This window comes from Lipotes vexillifer, unplaced genomic scaffold (genome assembly GCF_000442215.2).
Source record: "Lipotes vexillifer unplaced genomic scaffold, Lipotes_vexillifer_v1.1 scaffold306, whole genome shotgun sequence".
NCBI lineage: Eukaryota > Metazoa > Chordata > Mammalia > Artiodactyla > Lipotidae > Lipotes > Lipotes vexillifer.
In genome coordinates, this window is record NW_006789814.1 from 1,660,233 (window position 1) to 1,667,899 (window position 7,667).

At 50.2% G+C, this 7,667-nt stretch overlaps 1 protein-coding gene across 1 annotated transcript in view; it reads right to left on the reverse strand.

Annotated features, from left to right (window-relative positions):
• SNX29 (sorting nexin 29) overlaps positions 1-7,667 on the reverse strand; it is a 569,236-nt gene that overhangs the window by 401,025 nt on the left and 160,544 nt on the right. The gene's annotated exons all lie outside the window — the stretch shown is intronic.

A 7,667-nucleotide genomic window follows, 5' to 3' on the forward strand; every position in this document is an offset into this window, starting at 1 on the left:
GAAAGAAAACCCCAAAAGCCCCGCGGCCAAAAAAAAAAAAAAAATTAATACCTGAAGCAAGTGAGTCACTCGCCTCACACCCTAGTCCCAGCCCTGCTTGACCACTGCCCTTTCTAAAGCTCTCCTCTCTGGACTTCCCTGGTGGTCCATTGGTTGAGACTCCACACTCCCAAAGCAGGAGGCCCAGGTCTGATCCCTGGTCTGGGAACTAGATCATGTATCCATGCTGCAACTAAGAGTCTGCCTGCCACAACCAAGAAGTCCACACGCTGCAACTAAAAAGATCCCCCATGCAGCAACTAAAGATCCCGCATGCTGCAACGAACATCCCATGTGCCACAACTAAGACCCGGTGCAGCCAAAAAACTAAATAAATAAAAAAATTTTTTTTTAAAAAGTAAAAAAGAAATCTCTCCTCTTCTCTCCCTTCTCCCATCACCGTTTCTCAGTCACTGTTGCAGGGTCTTTCCTACCACCCTTTAAATATTAGTGTTTCTAAGATTTCTGTGTTCAGCCCTCTTCTTTTTTTAATTTAATTTTATTTATTTATTTATTTATTTTGGGCCGCATTGGGTCTTCGTTGCTGCGCGCGGGCTTTCTCTAGTTGCAGAGAGCTGGGGCTACTCTTCGTTGCGGTGTGAGAGCTTCTCATTGCGGTGGCTTCGCTTGTTGCGGAGCACAGGTTCTAGGGCACGAGGGCTCAGTAGTTGTGGCGCACGGGTTTAGTTGCTACGCGGCATGTGGGATCTTCCCAGACCAGGGCTCGAACCCGTGCCCCCTGCATTGGCAGGCGGATTCGTAACCACTGCGCCACCAGGGAAGTCCCGCGGCTCAACTTCTGAAAGCCTCGAACCTACACAATCAAGGATTCCCAAGTACATCTTATAAATCCCCATTATGCAACAATTCACTATTGTACCAGTTTTCTTAAACTGGCATAACTAGCATCCTATTCACTAGAAATCGCAATTAACTGGAAATTCTGTCTCCCAGACTTCTTATGGCAGCCTCCAGGATGGGGTTCCTGGAGCGTCACCAGCCTAATTCTGTACCTCGCTCCCCTTCAAGGGTTCTGCTCTGGTCACACTGGCCTTCTTTACATTCCTTACACACCTCACGCTCACTCTTACCTGAGGGCCTTTGCGTGTGCCCTTCCCTCCACCTGGACCAGTCTGCCCCCAATCTTGGGAGAGCTGGCTCCTTCTCACCTTCCCAGTCCCAGCTCCCCTGTGCCCGAACCCCTCCTGCAAAAAGCCTTTCCCTAACTAGAAAGCAGCTGCTCCCATATGACCCCATCAGTTTCCCGTCAACCATCTCTTACTGTCTTCTCAGTACTCACAATTGCACTCTGCAATTTTTCAGGTACAGCTGACCCTTGACCGACACAGGGGTTAATCCGCATATAATTTATAGTCAGTCCTCTGTATCCATGGTCCCTCTGCATCTGTGGAATCAACCAACCATGGACCGTGCAGTACTGTAGTATTTACTACTGAAAACTATCTGCGTGTAAGTGGAGCCACGCGGTTCAAACACGCATTGTTCAAGGGTCAACAGTACTTGTTACTGTCCCTCCTCCCCTCCCCACTCCACTAGAAAGTCCAGACCTGAACACTCCTCACCCACACCTGCTCACCCTTCTGCACCAAGAGTACTGCCATCCATCAAGGCAGAAATGGAATCTGCATCAGCCTCCGGTCCATTCTCTCCCACACTAAGTTCAAGGGAGGGAACAGTCCCTGGTCCCAGCTGCACATAAAGTTCAGCTTTAAGAACTATACATCGTCCCAAGACCCCACCCCAGACCAAGACCCCACTCTTGGGCAAGAAACTTCTAGACAGTCTGTCTCCCGCTGCTACCACCCCTCCCAGGCCTCCCTCCATACCACCCCTGATGACCATGCTTCGCTAATCATGGCACTTCTGCCCAGCCTCCTTCAGTGCCCTCCACTGCCCACAGGACAACGACCACCAAACCCCGAAGCACAGTACACAGGACTCTTCACAACCTGGCCTCTGTCCAGTATGTTCCTCTTGGTTGCTCTGTCACGCTGGGTGGCAGAGTCCAGTTCCTTGAACATACCACACCCTCCCACCCTTCTCGAAAAGCCTTCCTCCCTGCCCTCCCCCACCGTCCACCTGCCAAACCCCTGATCATCCTTCAAGATGCAGCTCAAGGATCCTCCCTTTGAAGACCAGTCCCTGATTTCCCCAGCAGATGAGTCAATCCAGCTGTGAGCTCCCACACGGCACTTCTGTCATCAGAACCAACAGCTGTGCTGTGCAATAAACACACACTCGGGTGTCTTCCAGGGCTGCAAAGTCAAGGGGTTTTGTCTGATTTTTCCATTGTTGCCACGGCCCAGCACAATGACCTACACAGAGGCATTCCGTAAGTGTGTGCATTCGGGGACCATTTATCACACACCTGCCATGGGACAGGCCCCATTCACAGTCCGGGACCCGAAGTGAGTAAAACAATAAGGTCTCAATGCTCACAGAGTTCTCGGTGTAGTTCAGGCTTCTCAAACTATGACCCACCGGTCAAATGCACTGCTGATTTTGTTGCTGTTCTTTAATAGCTTTATTGAGATGAAATTTACCTACCACAAATTTCTGCTCTGCCTGTTTTTGTAAACATAGTTTTGCTGGAACACAGATACACCCATTCGCTCATATCTTGTCTGCGGCCACTGTCTTACTGTCAAGGCAGACTTCAGTGGCTGCGACAGAGACAGTGTTCCTGCAAAGCTGAAAATATTTATTCTCTGGCCTTTTACAGAAAACGTCTGCTGACCCCTGGTCAACTTAGGAGGAAGCCGTGGATGAGGCCAGCCAGCCAAACAAGTCAAAGATGATTTCAAGGTCAAAGTACTGTAAAGAAAGTAGTCTTGGGACTAGGACAGAGGGACTGGGAGGGCAGACAGACAAGGCCCCTCTGAGGCGGTGACAGCTGCACTGAGCCTGGGTGCCCTGAGAAGGACCCAACCATGCCACGATCTGGGAAAAGAGTGTTCCTGGAGGGGAACAACCAAGTGCAAAGTCCTGAGTTAGACCAGGCCTGGTGTTGCAGTCACAGCCCAGCAGAAAACAGACGGCACAAAGGGAGAGGTCATGGGACTTAATGAAGAGACTCTTTACCAAGGGGCAAGGTGAAGGGAAACCAGCATGGGATGGGGAGGGACTCAGGGGCCGGCGATGGTGGAAACCCCTCCCCCCTACTCTGCCAGGCCTGAAGGGGCAGGAGGAAGCGGTTCCCAGACCCCAGCGGCACACGGGCAGACACGTGAGGAGCTGCGGCCCCCAGGACAAGAACACAACCCACGGTCTGGCAGGCAGGGAGCTGGAGGAACAAATGCCTCAACCTTGCCTTCCCCTGCCAGCGCCTCCCACTGGACTGAAAGCACCCAAGCGCCACCGAAAGCTGGGGGCAAGGGAGTCCAGGGACCCAGCCCATCAAGGTGTACTTCCTGGGGCTCAGAACAAGGTAGAGAAGAGTGGAGAGCAAACTGGGAGGGGAAAGCTGTCTATATGGCACCCTTTGTACATCAGAAGGTCAGAAAAAACGTCGGCGTCACTTCAAGGGCTGTCAGCGGGGTTAATCATATCAACCCCAAGATTATTGTGATATACCAGACAGACACACTCTTCGGAGGAAAAGTATTAAGTAAATGAAATATGAAATTGCTATTACTGCATCTCTGTCAAAAATATAATTGGCATGTGCTCTGATCAGTTATAACACGTCAGCATTCCTGAGTGGAATTAGGAAAGCAAGAAAAGGATGACTGCGTATCTTAAAATCACACACGCATTAACTGTTCCCAGCACAGGGCCAGAGATGAAAGCAATCAAGTCTCTACTGCTTCGGACTCAAAAGAGAAAGCCACCATGCCCACGATGATGTTCTAATGTCATCAAGAAACGGGGAATGGCACTAACCCTTGTGCAAAGTTATTTTTTAAGTGTTTGACTAATGGTAGCTGTTATGAACATTTGATTTTGTTTAGCTTAAAATCCCCATGGGCTTTTTCCTACTTTTATGGAGATGTATATAATTCACAATTCCCTCTTTTAAAAAGCACAATTCAGTCGTCTTTAGTATAGTCCCAAGGTTCTACAACCATCACCGCTAATTCCAGAGCATTTTCATCACCCCTGAAGAAACTCGTATCTATCAGCAGTCATTCCCAGCTGCCCCACCCCACTCCCAGTGCCTGATGACCAGTCATCCTTCCATCCCAGTAAATCTGCCTATTCTGGCCATCACGTGACTCTTAACTGCTTCATTCCGACCATCTTTCTGGCTGTGACCTTTCAAAGCTGGTGGGCTGGTCAGCAGAGCACATACACTATATAACCCAGGAGGCCGGCTTAGAGGACTGAGAGGATGGACCCAAACCAAATGGAGGCCCAGCATTCTCCACCCAGACAAGAGATTCTTCACTGTAAACTTGACACTTATTCCTGTGATGGCCACCTGCAGTGCAAATACGGAGAGGAAGTGGCATGGAGGCAGTTCTTGGAGGCCCGCAGAACTGGGAATACAACCAACTGGGGACACACAGTCTCACTGGCATCATGACCACACCTGCCCATCATCACGATCTCGGCGCCCCTAGCTGTGGTGAGCCTCGTCGTCCCCACACGGTCTTAGAACCGTTTGTCTGAGATGTTTGTCTACTCTGCCCTTTCCAGAGAGGGCCCTTCTAAGGGTTCACAGAGATAGGAAAGACAAAGAATAGATTTTCACTGAAGAACCAACTCTGATCAGAAGTGACTACCTAGATACTGGAGCACTTAGATGCTAGGGATACTAGATTCTGGGGATACTAGATACTAGGGATACTGGATTCTGGGGCTATGGCAGAGAGCAAAGATTGATTAACAGTGTCTGCCACGGGCATGGGATGCAGCAGTAGCAGCAAATGACCTTGTATTTCCATCCCTCCTCCAGGTGTTCACCAGGGGCAAGGAGTCCCATACCCACAAGGCGTGAGTTCTCCCAGTCAGTGGAGATTTCTATTCTCCTACTGGTGAGATAAACTCCTCTAATTAATATACCACCCTGTCTCCAAGGAGATGTGATCCAGGGGGCCTACATCACAAATGTGATGATGTGTTCATCAACACATTTGGTGAAATTTCTCCATCTTCGGAGGGAAAAGTTTAGTCCAAGGCATCTGAAGCCAAAGCCTAGCAAGTGAAATGCTGAGAATTCTCCAGATCCTCCTGCATCTGCTCAGTGCTGGGCTCTCTGATTACTAGAGCTCAGGCCTTGCCTCTGTTCAGAGAAGCAGCCAAACACACAGCGCTCTGAGCCACCAGCTCTGAAAGAACGGAGGGGTGGGGAAGGCAGCCAACTCCCAGTAATACTCCGCAGGCTCTGCCTGCAACTGGGGATTAGGCAGAGCTGCGGATTAATTTGGCAGGGAATCATCACGCCCTTGCAGAGGAGCCAGCCATTGCTGGAACCAAAAAAGCCCTTTGTTGGACCGGTGTCCTCGTCAGGGGTCACCTGGAACCGCCGTTTGGGCTAATTGCTAAGATAATGAACAAGATGTGCTCTCTACCAACACCCACGCCATATAAATTCCAGAGTTTTCCTGACAGGAGGACTGAACACATCCCATTCTGAATCCACCCACCATGACGAGGGAAACAACTTAACCCCACAGAAAAAAAGATTTCGCTTTGAGTTGGGATGAAGTTAACAATTCACTGAGCACAAACTGGGGAAAGTGGGGCAGGGTCTACATTTCAGGGCCAATAACCAGGTCTGAGCACAGGGCTACAGGCTCCATTTCGTTTCATCCTCACACCCCCATTTTACACACGAAGGACCAGGCTCAAAGGTGCCCAGGGTCACACAGCTGGAAGTGAGGGGTCAGGACTCCACCCAGGTCAGCCTGACTGTCAAGCACATATCGCATCGTGCCTGGTGGCTGGTGTGGCCACTCAAGCAGGATAAACCAGAGAAAGTTCCGGGCCCAAGGTGCTCCAAGCCACCCAGCTCAGCCCACCCTTTTATCTTCCGTCTAAGCGCGGCACCAACCTCTACTCAAACCCAAGCAAGGCCGCCTCCCACTGGAGAAGTGGGCCTGTACCAGGCCACTGAGGGGTCTGGGGTCCTTCCACCCAAGCCAGACCCTTTCCTCCACTTGTTAGTGGCTGTATCCTTGGCTCGCCCCACCCTTGGGCTCTCAAGAAGATAAACTCTTAATGTCAGCTGTTCCTCCCAAAGGCTTGATAAATTGTTCATGTTCTGAATTCCCTGACTTAATACAATGTTTTTCTACAAACATCACACACAGAATATTTCCAAGCACACACAGCTACATAATTATACTGTCACAAACCTCCCAACCGAATCCGTAACCTCTGGGATAGAGTTTTCGCTTCTGATCAGCACAATGGCAACAAGCACCAGAGCAGCCTGGGGTGGGGAAGGGAGAGCCAGCCAGCACCAACAGGAAGTGGACAGGTGAAAATCCAGAACAAGGGCATCCAGCAGAAAGAATCACTGGTGGAAGGGCAAGGGGGTGGGGAGTAAGAGGGAAAGCCTTGTTTAAGCTACATCGATCATCCTCCAAATTCCAAAGATGCCAATCAGCCGCTGTGTGTTAGGTTCAGGCCTGAGGATGAAGAGCCAGAGATGAGGGGAAGAGCCAGGACCCCCTCCCTCACGGGACTCCGAGCCTTGTAGAGGAGACACACTCTCATCACAGACGCACACAAATACGCAATCATAAACCACAGTGAGGCGAGGAGGAGGAGGACAGCCTGCTCCAACTCAGGGGCCTCTGAGGGGAGGGGACGGCCTGCCCTATATCAAGACCACTCAGGCCTAGGCCATCAGCTTCAACCTCCAAAAATAAGTATGTTTTTTCTCTCTCTGGGCAACTACGGTAAGCCTGCGCCCAGTGCCCCCTAAAACACATTTCATTCCAGTGCTTTTAGAAGTCTTTTAAGGAAGAGCAAAAGAGAACCACACTTCCAATTATTTACATGTCAAAATGCATAGAAATAAAAAAAGGACTTTACATGTAATTGTTCTTAATGCTTTAATAGAACATTCCCCCGAGAAACCACCTCCCAGCAGCTTAACCTTCAAAGTGAAAGGAAATCATCATTTCCTTTCAAAATGATGGGAGTTTCATCATTCAAACTCGAAGAAGGCAGAAGAACAGAACTGGAACACATCAGACAAACTGTCTTGTTTTTCTTCGATTTAAAGCTCAACAATTGGTCTTCCTATCACAATGTCTTGCTACATAAAACTTTCTGAAGAACATGCATTCGCCATAAAGATTCAGGGAAAGGCAAAATGTGGGCAAGTTTTTGGCCCATGTTGTAACCTGGCATGAGCTTGGCCGAGAAGTTTAGAAAGGGGAACAAGACAGAAGGTTCAGAATCAGACAATTTTGGAAGATGAAATGTCCCTCCTTGCAGCTGAAAATGAAGGATGCGGCCCCTTTTAAACTATCATTCTCGGGCTTCCCTGGTGGCGCAGTGGTTGAAAGCCCCCCTGCCGATGCAGGGGACACGGGTTCGTGCCCCGGTCCGGGAAGATCCCACGTGCCGCGGAGCGGCTGGGCCCGTGAGCCATGGCCGCTGAGCCTGCGCGTCCGGAGCCTGTGCTCCGCAGCGGGAGAGGCCGCAACAGT